General features: G+C 31.0%; 1 pseudogene; it reads left to right on the forward strand.

Moving 5' to 3' along the window:
- Window positions 1–12,009: 12,009 nt before the first annotated feature.
- LOC149543434 (agamous-like MADS-box protein MADS1) lies at window positions 12,010–13,206 on the forward strand (annotated as a pseudogene).
- The last annotated feature ends 1,874 nt before the right edge of the window (window positions 13,207–15,080 follow it).

Here is a 15,080-nt window from a genome sequence, read left to right on the forward strand (position 1 = left end):
AATCTCTTAAGGAGATGGTATAGATTGGGGTTATTTTCTCTTTATTTGTCTAGTTTCTTGGTTTTGTCCTAGTTCGAGTTGCTAGTCTACTAGATGTATTGTAGGTTTCTTCTTCTTCTTAACTTCTTATCTCATATTTTTTTGTAAAACTCATATAATCCAAGACTTCATGGGTTTTAGGTCCCTATAAAACCTATTTTTACCTTAATCCAAAAGAACATTACTAATATGAAACTAATATGTCTAAAGGAGAATGCTTAAGGGGATGTCTTGAGGCAATATATATATGTATGTATATATATATGTGTATATATATATATATATATATATGTATGTATGTATGTATGTATGTATGTATGTATGTATGTATATATACATATATATACATATATATATATATATGTATGTATATATATGTATATATGTATATATATCTATATATATATACATATATATATATATGTATGCATATATATACATATATATGTATATGTATACATATATATATATATATATGTATATGTATACATATATATATATATATATGTATATGTATACATATATATATATATATATATATGTATATGTATATGTATATATATGTATACATATGTACACACACACACACACACACACACACACACACACACACACACATATATTTAGACCAACTCAAGTGGTTTTGACCTCTCGTGGAGAACATGCAGTTTTCTCTCATGATCCTTTCACTATCTAGTCTTCACTTACAATGCTAATGTTGAAATTTAAGTAGATGGAGACAAAGGGAGGTGGTAACTTCTAGGTGGCTATATTAAATTTCCTTATTGTCTGGTTAGAGGTAAATAAACTGAATCCCATGTTCATTTATTTTTATTTGATTGAATATTTTTTCCTTTATGACTAGGGACCTATGGACGGTTCTTGCTTCAAAATATAATGATTGGACATTGAGCTTACCCAAAAGGCTATTTGTCGGAGCTTTACTCTCATAAAATTTATTAATTTGTTTGACCTAAAGAGATTAAGAAAATATTTAATACTTTTAAATTTTTTAATTTATTTTCTTAAATTGATAAGGTATTTTAGTAACTACAATATTAAAACATAGAATTGTTATCCAATTTAGAAAGAAACATATAACATGCCTCAAGGTTTAGAATTTATTAAAATTCAAAATATAACTATGTAACAAAATATTTAAGGAAAAAAGAATTTGTATAATACCATTTATAGTTAAGTCTTATATTTTATTTTGAATTATGTAATTTTAATATAAAATAATATAATAGTATGGTACAATATAATATAATATTATTGAAGATACAATTATATGAATTTATTTAGGCAGGAACCTACAACACAATGGTAAGTTGTGAGCCTCTTATCTGAGAGGCCTTAGGTTCTACTCTACACAAGCTTAATAAATAATAATAATTAATCACATCACATAATAATAATGAATCTTGGCTTCGACCTCTTACCGATTAAAAAATCTGTTATTTTGAATCTTTCAATTTTTTAAAGATTAGTATTTAATTTTAGTACTTAATATTATATTTTATATATTAGAGGCCACTTCAAAATATATTATATCATTCATTATAATATTATTATAATATATTTTGATTGTTTCACAATTTAATATGTTCTAGTTTTATAAAATATTATGTATTTAATTAACTATTTTTTATTAAGGTTCAAGTATTGTTTGTTTCATTTTTATTTGAACTAAATAATACTTAATGTTTAAATGAATTTGTAAAGAAGTTATTTTTAAAATACATGACAAAAATAAGTTAAAAAAATTCAAATATAATAAAATATCAAAGAAAAAAGTTCTATTATTATGTGGATAGACTTTCTATTAGGTATTTAAAAAACTAAAAAAATTGAAGTCGAAAAGTGCTTACATCTTTCTTCATTAGATCTTTCTACATCTAGCCCCTTGTCCTCCTTAATTTTTTGGGGAATTTATCTTCATTACTTGAGTGAGATATAAATACTCAAATTGCATTAAGTATATCTCAAAACATTGGGAAAACATTTTGTTGGTATCTCTAACCATTGTTATTTATTAGTGTCAACGACTTAGTCATTTACATGTCAGAGTCAGACAGTCATCATTGTGACCAAGCTACTCTACATATGTTGAGTCATGTACATAAGAAAGTATGTAGTGAGCTCTATAGGAATCGAGTAAATGTATGGTCACCGAGTATTTCAATACGACCTGAGCTCATCAATGATCGAGCAAGTATCAAGTATACAAGTGTCAAATTACATAGTATGTGTCAAGCACAATACATGTTGAGCATTAGAAGAGTAATATAGGTTGAATAATAGTAATTTGGACCATCACAAAATAATAAAGACCAAGCAATGTAGAATTTACAAAAAATTAGAAATAAAATAGAATTTGAGGTAACATGTTTTACAAGCCAACATGGAAAGAACATTTAAAGATTGTAGAGGTTGTTATAAAATATTTAAATGATGTGGATTACATATCCCTATGTTGTGCGACCAACGACTTAGATGGACAAGCTATTATGGAATGATCTAGAAATATCTTTATGAAACTCTTTAAATAGAGATGATATTAACCTAGATCAGAGTGTGAGAGATGCATATGTGGAGTAAGAGAATGAGTAGAGAAGTGTATTCATGTGAACAAGGAGTAAAGTGAAGGATCGAGATCATATCATAAGTCTGTGAAGGGTTTTGTTATCATCTAATAGAGACAGTGACCTATTCATAGTAGTGAACTAAAAGAGAAAAACAAGTAATATCATATTAGAGGAGGAGATGTGTTAGCAAGGAGAAGACTCAAAATTAGCATGTAGAGAAAACTAAGAGTCAAGTACTGAATCCATTTTAGCCAACTTGAATTAGGGTTAATCTCTTAATAGAGTGGTCCTAACAAATCTTTGTAAATCTCCTAACAGAGTCCTTACTTTGTTGCAAGTGTTATATCCTCTCACAATTTGAGACCTAGAAGTCTCTTAAGCTTTTAACAGGGCAGACCCCTCACAGGGTAGATCATATCTTATGATTAAACATTGTAACCTTAACTAGTTAAATTTATTACTACATTAGTAAATACTTGTGTGTATCATCCCCACCCCAGTATCACCTTCATCTTAGAGGGTTTTTGGGTAACAAATATTGTGTAATGTGTTTATTTTCATGCATGTGATTGATTGAATTTATATGTTATAATAAGTTTACATTACAAGCTTTACATGCATAATTTTACTGATAGATGTGAGTGAATGAGTTGATTAAAAGTTGTTGAAGTTTTTAAGAATTTGATTCACCCCCCCTCTCACTATCTTGTTTATACTATTTATACCTCCATTGGTCAAAAATTCATATTAGGGCATTGGCTCTCTAAAGGAATTTTAATAGCTAGGAGATTATATATTGGAGATGGAGGCTTTCAAACTAAATTTTTTTTATTGATAATTAGGTGATTGACATCTAAATCATACTACAGAAACATGAGAAAGAAAGACAAGACCTGAAAGATTCCCTAAAAAGAAGAACAAAAATTGCCTTTTAGATAAAATAGTTTTCATATGAAGAAGTGGAGATTGAAGGACTATTTGAACCAATCAATCCAAATGATAAATAATTTTTTGATCTACTTGAAAATAATAAGCTCCTAAATGAAAAAATAAGAGGACTAAAGAGAGAACATGAAATCCAATTAGTAAGACTATGTGAAGTGACTGAACAAAAAAAGAAATTTGAAGAAGATAGGACTATGGCTGAAGAAGAAAAAAGGATGATGGCTACCAGACTTGAAGAAATGATATAAGATGTGCAAAATCTCACAAACACACAACTAGAGATGATGAAACAACTAATCCTTGCAAAAAAGGAATTGAATCACAAGGATGTGGAAATTACATATCTCAAATCATAGAAGGACATACTAAGGAATGAACTTAAAGCTGAGAAAGAATCTATGGAGAAATTCAACAAACCTGAAGAGGCAATGAAGTACTTTGAAGAACTTGTGAAGTCATAAAGTTGTTCTAATAAATTGGGACATTCATGCACTAACAGAAGAGAATCATCCAAGAATGGAGAACTAAGGAATGCAAATTTAAAGGACAAACCAACATGCTATCTATATGGGAAACTTAGTCATACTACAAACATTTTTCGAAGCAAACATGGTATACAAAATTCTAAACTTGAGTTTACTAGTTACTATTTTTACTAAAAGAAACAAGGACATCAAATATATGAGTGTAGATCAAGACTTAGGAATGCAACTACAACACCTAAATTTGAAGGATATTGCTATAACTATCAAAAGTATAGACATAGAGCATATGAATGCAGATCACAAACAAAACCTTACTAGATAAATTAGAGGAAGAATTATGCACCTAACAATGCATGTTCCAAATGTCAAAAGTTTGGACATCAAAGAAAGAATTGCAAGACTCAAGTGCATTCATAAATTTAGACAAAGGCCAAAGGCAAAGGCAAAGTGGACATTGAGAAAATTAGGAATGAAATGAACTACAAAAGGAAAAGGGGAGTACAAGATGGAACTAGTGGAAATAATGGAGAAGAGGTCACCCAATCCAATGGAGAAGGTGATCATGTCATCTCAAACTAAGAAAGAGAGGTATATATGGAGCTATATACTTAATTGATACATCATACATCAATTCATTACATGAAAATTTCCCAAAATTTCATATCTGCATATGTGAAGATGGATACGAACAAATTTTTGAAAGGTTGTCGAGTGTCAGCAAAAATTGTCTATGTTGATTAAGCATTTCAACATAGACCAAGCACTTCAGAAAAGGAATGATAGAGACCAAATATAATCATAGAGACTGAGTAATATAGAAGAGACCAAGTTGTAATACAATGATCTAATTAAAAGGCATCAATATCAACCTAGACAACTGGCTTGAACCTACCTGGGTACACAACATTAATGAAGATCCTAAATCGATGTAAAGAAGGTATATAAAAAATTTCAAATACATTATTACATACCTTGCATTCATATTTTTGAGAGCACATAGAGATTTGGATATTTTAGCAACTAGTAAAGATTTCAAGAGTGATTTGGACAAAGAGGCTTGAATGAGTGAAGATCTAAACTGTACCAAGTATCTAGAGAAGAAAGAACTTCAAACACAAACTACATTTATGGAAGCTTCATCAACTACTGGAATAAGCTGAGAGGTTAGTAGAATTCAACTAGTGAATAGTGACACTTGTCCTCCACCAAAGTTTTGTACTATTTGAGAGATTGCTATGAAAGGAGACTCAATAGGTGTGCTATCTTTGATACCACCTAAAGTCATTATGATCCATGATGTCAAAAGTTGTTATATGTATAAAAATCAAGAAGTAGGAGATTACGAGATCGAAGAAGCATATGAGAAGTTGTGCAATGAAGGAATTTCAAAGGATGAATTCAAAGTTGTTGAGAGGAAAGGGTTAACTTGTACCCTAGAATTCCCAAAGAATTTCAAGATCGAATGGATTAAAGTTGTTTTGAGAAGAATCCATGACTTGAAGTATTAGTTATATAATGGACTAGTAGAGATCATGAAGAAAATTATTCGTAGGATTATAGGCTATCCAACCCTAGATAGGAAGAAAACCATGCAAAGCCTAAGTCATGAAGAAGTTGAGGCAAACACTGGATCCAAGTGGAATGGACATGGTCTATCCATTATAAACATTTCCAATCCACTAGTTGAGTTTATAGTAAGGGTTATAGCTCACAGATTCTATCAATAAATCAAATTGAATAGTGTGCCTTGTATCGATGTGGTTCAAGCATGGAAGATTGTAATGAAATACCATGAGCATGATCTTGCCAAGCTACAAAGACTACAACTTGCAGAAAATCTATCATCCATAAGAAAAGTAAAGAATTCAATGTGTAAGTTTGGATCCTTTTTTGTGTGTATTTCTTTTATATCCAAAAGTATTTTCCTAATGTTGGTAATGTTGTATGGGAGCAAGAAAAACCAGTGAAAAAACAAATTAATGAGTATATCACTCAATTGGTAGAAATTTTTGAGAATGTAATTGATACATATGTTGATGAATTTAAGCAAAGGATGAGAAGGAGAATGATGATACTTGAAGAGCTAGTCACAAAATATTACAATGACATATATTTTTGTGTGGATATGGACAACACTTTTGTATGGGTAGTAAAGTCAAGGAAAGCTTGGCTACAAAGTTTTGACTATGAGATAGATAGTGATGTAGTAAGTGCAAACATTGATGCACTATTGAAAGAAGAGATAGATGTCAAGACTAAACCATTTGGGATATATGAAGAAGCTAAAGTGGGAACAACTATAAATATAAAGATAGCTTTGAAGGAAAAGAAGAGGAAGAAAATGATTGAAGATTTAGAAGTAAAACTAGGTACCTTAGCCAAGGGAAAAGAACCATTGCAATTGACACAAGGTCATGGTGAAGATGAAGAACAAGATAGTGATGATGAGGAAGAGGAAGAAGAAGAAGGTGAAAAGGTAAAGTTGTAGCTATTTTCATGCCACTGAGAAAAAAGGCTCAAGGAACAAAGAAGAAGCTGACAATGACACCCATCTCTCCTCCACCACCAAACAATCCAAGGACCACGACATCTACTAGTGCCAAGTAGTCTTCAAAGTAGAAAGTAGTAGAGACTACTAAGCCAAGTACCCCCAAAATGAAAAGAAGTATATTTTTTAGAGGACCACCCTTTAGACAATCTAAATCTCTAGAAGATGTATGCATAGTCTAAGAAAATCTATAGGATTATCTAGTTTTAGATTTGTAAAGTATGATACACTAGATAATACTAATAGAAACAAAGTTGAGGATGATGCTATGGTAGAAATGATTGCTAATCATAAGCTCGATCTTAGAGAAATTGAGAAAAGGATACCCAAAGATTTATTTGAGAGTCTAAAAAGGAGATGGCAGTAGGCAGAAGTAGAGGAGAAAAAAGATAAGAATTGACACATTAATTAGAGTTATGCTAGATTTTTCATAGGAGCAACAAGTCACATTTTTGGAATAGTATAGGAATAGATTTATTTCTAAGTAATTTTTTTTTTTTGATATTATAGAATAAAGTGGAAGATGTAGAGCATCATGATGAGTTGCTTTGGAAAAGCATTTTTTGGGTTAACAACACAAACACCAGAGACATACACTGTAAACATCAAAGATGATTATAGTAGTAGAGAAAGATTAGGTGTGTTGAGTCCACAAGACAACATGTCCCCTATACATGGAAACACCATTGACACTCTAGAGGTCGAGCAATCAAGGCTCACAAATATAGAGGTAGATGGTGAAGAGAAGGAAACAAGTGTAGATAATAAGATTTTTTCTTCACCTCTCATTGAGGAAGGAAAAGAATCAGATGAAGCTAAATCAAGTACAACTATTTTTTTCTCAAGCACAAATGCACAAGCAAGACTAAGTGGTAATACCCCTTTATCAACTCTCAAGAAAATGTTAAGAAACAACACTCTTTCACCAAGTAGGAAAAGAGTAATAAAAGATGTTTCACTAGATATTGAAGTTAGTCTAGATGAAATATTTGAGATGCCACAATTGTACCTGGCAAGAAGTTTTGGCAAAGAAAAAGATACAACAAGAACTAAGAAAAGAGATTAAGAAGAAGTAGGTACTACATGATGTAAATCATATTTTTTAAGCCTTTCATATTCAAAAGTTTAATGAAGATGTACTAATAGTCAACCATCTTGTAAATAGAGTTTATTAAGTGAATACTAGAAATATGGAGTCAAATGAGAAGCTAATGGATTGGTCTACTAGAAGATTTGAAATTAAGGTTGTGGACAAAGTTTCCATAACCATTGCCAAGTAGAAAGTGTAACTACAAGAGAGAGTATAGATTATGATTGAGCTAATACATAAGGTACAAAATTTGTACCAATATTCACAAATAATATTTAGGCACAAATAAATCAAATTTAGGCTGAGATAAAGAGATCCAACAACATTATTTCAGAGTCAACAGGATCAAACATTGATCATTTCAATAATCTACTAAATGTTCAAGGCACATTGGTCGAGCTTCAAGTAGATGACAACAATATGAGATCCAAATTGATCTCTATTGAGGAAATTATGATACCTCATTTCGAGGTGATGCAGAGAGAATTGAAAACAACCCAAGATCTTATCATAGAACATCATTATATTTCAATGGCTGATAGTTTAATTGATTTGGCTACAAGATTATAGTTGCATATTACTATTTTGGAGGCAGCAAGAGCCACATGGGATCATGCATTATTCATGATTATCAAATTTCATAAGGAATTAATTAAAAAATATGGATTATTTCCACCTAATCAACCATAGTAGCAGTGACATAAGTGTTCAAAAACAAGGGGGCCTGATAGGTGATGAAAAAGAAAAAGGGAGAAATACATAATTGAATAAAGGTGAAATGGACTTGTTAATTTTTTTTGCATTATTTAATCATTATTCGTTAACATAAGTCATAAGACATAGGGTGAGAGTTCATTTATCATATTGTATTGTAAAGATGTAAATATGACAAAGTGTTTTTCCACTAATGTCAAAAGGGGAGATTGTTGGTATCTCTAACCATTATTGTCTATTAGTGTCAACCACTTAATCATTTGAAAGATAGAGTTAAACGGTCATTACTATGATTGAGCTACTTTACATACGTTAACTCATGTACATAAGCAAGTATGTACCGAGCTCTATGGGAGTCGAGCAAGTGTATGATCACCAAGTATTTCAATACGAGCCAAGCTCATTAGCAACCGAGCAAGTATCAAGTATACCAAGTTACATAGTATATGCCGAGCACAATACATGTTGAGCATTAGAAGACTAATATTGGCTGAGCAATTGCAATGTTGAGCATTAGAAAATAGTACATACTAAGAAATGTAGAGTTTGGAAAAAGTTAGAAATAGAATAGAATTTGAGGTAACATGTTTTGCAAGATGATATGGAAAGAACAATTAAAGATTATAGAGGTTGTTACAAAATATTTAAATGACATGGATCACATATCCCTATCTTGTGTGATGAGCAATTCAGATGTAGAGGCTATTATGGAAGGCTCTAGAAAACTCTTTATGAAGCTCTTTAAATAGAGATGATCTTAACCTAGATCAAAGTGTGAGAGATGAATGTGCAGAGTAAGAGCAAGAGTAGAGAATTGCATGCATGCGAAAAGGGAGTAAAGTGAAGGATCAAGATCAAATTAGAAGTTGGTGAAGGGTTTTTTTATCATTTAATAGAGCAAGTGACCTATTCATGGCAGTGAAGTGAAAGGGAAAGACAAGTAATACTAGATTAGAGGAGATGATTAGTTAGCAAGGAGAAGACTCAAAATTAGCTTACAAAGGAAACCGAGAGTAAGGTGTTGAATCCATTTTAACTGACTTGAATTAGGGTAAATCTTTTAATAGAGTGGTCTTAACAGATCTTTGTAAATCTCCTAATAGATTCCTTACCTTTTTGTAATTGTTAAATCCTCTAACAAGGTGAGACCTAGCAGTGTCTTGAACTTTTAACAGGGAAAACCCCTCATAGGGTAGATCATATCTTATGATCAAATATTGTAACTTTAACTAGTTAACTTTATTAAGACAATAGTGAAGATTTGTGGGTGTCATCTCCACCCCAGTTGTACCTTCACCTTGGAGGGTTTCTAGGTAAGAAATATTGTGCTATGTGTTTATTTTCATGCATGCGATTGATCAGAATTATATGTTACAACAAGTTTATATTACAAGCTTTACATCCACAAGCTTAGTGATAGATGTGAGTGAATACGTTGATGAAAAGTTTAAGTGTTTAAGATTCTGATTCACACCCCCACCAGTATCTTGGTTATACTATTTATACCTACATTAGTCAACATGTTTTCTAAATCATTAAAGTTGTTTACATATGTTTATCTTTTTGTAGATCATAATTTGTAGAGCTTCCCATGAACTTGTTCTTATATGTTTTAAAAATCCTTTGTGATGTCTCAATGTTTTGAGTATATTTATCAAAAAAAAATTTATCTTGATATGTTTGTGCTTATTATATGACACCCTAATTAATTCCTTTAGATTACATATAACTAGCTTCTTAAGGTCTCACATTTTTTTATGAAGTTATTTTTTCTAATGGGTGGTGAAAATCATATTGTTATAACAATTGTTGTTTAATTACATTAGGATTATTCTACTGAATTTGAAGTCATATCTTTTGTTCTTGTATATTTATATCTAGTATTTATATGATTGTACAGTTCAGTTTGGGTAAGGGTTTTATCTGACAAGTGATTTTGATTTCACATTGAGTTTGATTACAAATTAAACTAAATATGTGGCATTCTATGATTTTTATTTATTATTTTAAATCTAAATTTAGATTATGTTTTTCTTTAATATTCTATGTTGTCTAATGTGAGGATGCACTAGCAACCTTGTAATATGTGATACAAGAAATGAACCTAAAATCAAAGTTAATACTTGCATCCAAAAACCAGAAATAATCAAACCCTAGAAGTCTAAAATGTATTTGTAATACAAATTTCCCAACTTACATAAAACTAGAAGAATACTTGTCTTACTAGGAATGTCATTAATCACAATAAAATTGACAATTCTATGTGATAGGTCAATATGAACTACATTTCAAATTTGTCTCATGTAAGGAAATTCTAGGAACTGAAATTTTGATTAAATTGAGATCTCAAAATTAAGTTTTGTTCACAATCTATGTTAGGAAAGTGTTGTAATCATAAATTATTTCAATGTCTATGCATATAAAATTACATTGACTATATTTTTAAATGGAGAGCCATATAGTAAGATGTACACTAAACAAATCCATGTTTGTTAAATGACTACAAGAATAGACCGTGCAGTTTCTTCCAATTCTTTGTTATATTTAAAACTAAAAATAAAACCTATGAGCGTTGGACATATTAAAGTTCACAAGTGCTACTTTACTAATATTTAAAGGTGAGTGGTCTCATAATTTTGTTTACTTTGATACAACTTAAGGTTGTCATGTGAGGAATTTCTGACTTAAGATTTTAAATTTATCATTTAGTTTTGGTAGAAACATTATGAGGAATTGTTGACATGTGACAAATAATTTTCCTAAGTTGGTGAAGCTATTTCTAGTGCCACCTTATTTTCACCTTCTCAAATTTAGAAGGCTAAAATTTTGGAGCTCCTATTTTGTAGGAAAAGATTAAAGTAATCTCTAGCCCCCCTCAAAAAAATTATCATATGATTTTTAGCTCTACAAAAATAAAGTAAACACAGCTACCATGATACAAATATTGTAATGCATGTCTACTAGTATATGATACTACTGTTATATGATATAAAGTTTCTAATTACATTCGTATATAACATAGACTTCTATATTTAACTTTTGAATTTTTTCTGAAGTTCTTAATTCTCTTCAATTTTATTTAAAACAATATTAAATATGAATATTTATCTTCCAATGCACTAAATTACAAATTGAAATAATATGTACATTGTTTCTAGTTATTTTAGTTAGTCACCACTGCAATAAAAATCCACCAATGTGATAGATATACGTTGATTCTTGATTATTTATTTCTATTTTAGAGAACTAGAACAAGGGAAAAAGCAATGACAAACTTTCGTTACATTTTAGAAACAGCAACTGTATAGGACAGAGAATTCAGAGTTGTTAGCCACTAATAATGCAATTTGGTTTCAATAAAAGGGAGAAACTCTCAATCTTCATTATCTACATTTGATTCACAAGTGCTCCACTGCAGCATAATTATTACATCTACAGGTTTGTAAGAAAGGAGAGAAAGGAGAGATCTCTGATGGATGCTTGGGTGAGTAGAGGACATTTATTATTATAAGTACTGATTTGGTGTTTTAGTCTTCCCTGCTTTGTTAAAATGAAATAAAAAGTTTCTACATGATGGATGTTTTTGTTTTCTTTTTGCAGAAACAAATGGGCCGAGCAAAGATTCCCATGAAACGGATCCGAAAAGAGACTTCAAGAAACTTAACATTTATAAAGAGGAAGAAGGGACTTAGAAAGAAGATTGAGGAGCTCAGTATTCTGTGTGAAGTGGAAGCTTGCATGGTATGCTTTGGCCCTCACACATCTCAAGATCGACATCTATGTCCCCCTGACGTGTGGCCAAATTTATCCAAAGCTCTAGAGGTCATTGACAGATACAGAAGCCTTCCGAAGGAAGAGCAAGACAAGAAGAAACTTGACAACTCTAGTTTCCTAGAACAAAGGATAAATAAACTTAGGTCTGAACTAAATATGAGAAGGAAGGAGAGCAAAGATCTTGAGATGGGCATCATGTATCCTTGTTGGGACAACTCCCTGAATGATTTGAGTCTTGAGAAGCTCAGAGATTTGTGGGAGTATATAGATGTCAAGCTAGAAGCTGTACAAGACAGAATAACATTTCTTACAAGGCAAGAGAATGAGACTTCTCATGCTTCTATTGTGGGAAATGATATAATGGATAAATCATTATATCATCCTTCAACCTCCCACATAATGCTTCAGAATTTCTTGTTGTCCATGCCTGATCACAGCCAAGAAAATTTGAGCTTAACACCAGGTTATGTCCATCCCCATATGAGCCTAGAAGAGCAGCAGTGCTACAAGAACAATTTTGGAGAAAGTTCTTTCATTGATTATCATGCTAGGGGAGAACCCATTGTTTTAACAGATAATTTATTGGGCTTTGGCAATATCTACAATACAAATAGAGATAAGGCTGAGATAGCTGCCATGGATGATAGAATTCTTGTTGAGAATGCAGCCACTCATCTAATCACAAGAAAGAGCTTCCCTTTTACATTTGATCATAACTACACAAGCCACTGGACACCATGCTGTACTAAGTATTGTCCTTGTCCTGAACATGTCAAATGTAACATGGATTCCTCATATGAATCACAAGATTTCCATGCCTCTGCTGAACTTCAGGGAATGGTGCATGGCTTAATGAATGGACAAAACATGCACCACGGGCAGCTTATTGGTAAAGCAATGGGAATTGATATAGCTCAGAGAAGCCCTGGAGCAGGTTCATTAACAATCGATGAGCAGTTCAAACTAGAAAGCTAGCAAGGTTTTGTATTAATTTTCAATTTCTATGTTTTTATCTCTGATTGATTTCCATTTTCATTTAGAACATTTTGTTTCTCATGTGATTTTGTAAGTGGGTCATTCTGAAACTATTATGTTAGCAAGGTTTTGTATCAATTTTCAATTTCTATTTGTTTATCTCTGTCATTGATTTTCATTTTGATTTAGAACTTTCTGTTTCTCATTAAATTTTTTTTAATTGGGTTAATCTGAAACTCTTCTGTGAGTAGTTCAAAACAGAAACTAAGCAAGGTTTTGTATTACTTTTCAATTTCCATTTGTTTATCTCTGTGATTGATTTCCATTTTCATTTAGAGCATTTTGCTTCTCATTTAATTTTGTAAGTGGGTCATTCTGAAACTGTTCAATCGGGCCTTTCTCTTCACCATGCGAACTAATACAGCAATGTTTGATTTTTGCAGTAGGACTAGGGACGTGGAAGTGTATAAGATGATTTGGTCTGCATTCAGAAGCAAGAGTTTTGGTACAATGTTAAACTCCGTTTGCACTAAAGAATAAGCAGATACTCATGCTGACAATTACTATTTGCCAAATTGAAATGTTATTTTGTGAATAGGCATTTTGGAGATTAAAGCAATGGCTTTTCTTATTTTGTTGTAAATTTGAAGACATACATTAAATGTATTTAGACAAGAGTCCCTCTACTACTTTAACAGTTAGACTAGTCCTAATTGATGTTTTGCAAACAAGCAATATTTCCTATTAATGTTCTATTTTTTAATATAGGGTGCTGAAATTTTATTCCTTTCTTATTTTAAGATAAATTTTGGTTTTATTATTCTGGAGATCTCAAAATGGTGGTATCGGTTCAGGGTTTTCAATAAATTTTAAAGAACTTAAGGCTTAACGCTACTCTTTCAACTTTTATTAATCTTTTGAGAAGAGATTAATTCTTCCCTCATTCTAACAACACTGGAAATGCTTCTCTTGTATCTAATTTTTTATAGGTTTTCATTCATTTGTATTGTGCTTATTTTTCTCTTCTCTTACCCTATAATAATCTCAATTTTTTCTTGTCTCATTTGTCTCTTCCTTAAAATCATGTTCCAGATTTGCAAATCTATTCATAGGTAATGGACACCCATTTCTTCTTTCAAATCTATCTCTATCCATATCCTCACACAAAATCCTCAAGGATATTTAGTGAATTTTTCTATACTAAGGTATGTTATTTTTATAGAAAATTTGAATTCAATACCAAATTTATCATGATGGTTGTCAAATTTATATGGCACCCTTTATAAAATTTGATTGATAATAGTAGTTATATCTTTACATTAGGGAATAGGTTAATGAGACAAAAGTTTGATTGCACACTAAGTAGCTGCAGACAAAGTTAGGCATTTTATATCCTCACTCACAAGAAATGATTGCACACTAAGCATGCATGGTCCAATTATCTTGCATTATATACATGTGTTGAACATCATGTTATTATATATGTCAATAAGTTTCACTAGATGAAAGTTAACATTCACTACGATGCCATGCAAGTTTTTGCTTGAAACTTAAGGATTTCACATGATCCAATGTTATATCATTATTTGATATTTGTTAAGATATTATTTTTTTATAACTTAGGATTTTATTGTGTAACAAATGTGTGTGTGTGTGTGTGTGCGTGTGTGTGTGTTACAATATATATGTATATGTATATGTTTTTGTATATATGTATATATGTATAGATATATATATATATATATATACATATGTGTATGTATATGTTTATGTGTATGTGTGCATGTAGACACACACAAACACACAATATGTTATCCTAAGTCATCATCTATAATTGGATGCTCATATTAGTCATATTTTAGTATATATGGGTTCCCAAATCAATTTCATAATCTCTTAAAGCCTTTTTAACCTTTAAATCA

The sequence above is a fragment of the Cupressus sempervirens genome, chromosome 8 (assembly GCF_028749045.1).
Source record: "Cupressus sempervirens isolate cs-2001-9-10 chromosome 8, ASM2874904v1, whole genome shotgun sequence".
In the NCBI taxonomy this organism is placed as follows: Eukaryota; Viridiplantae; Streptophyta; class Pinopsida; order Cupressales; family Cupressaceae; genus Cupressus; species Cupressus sempervirens.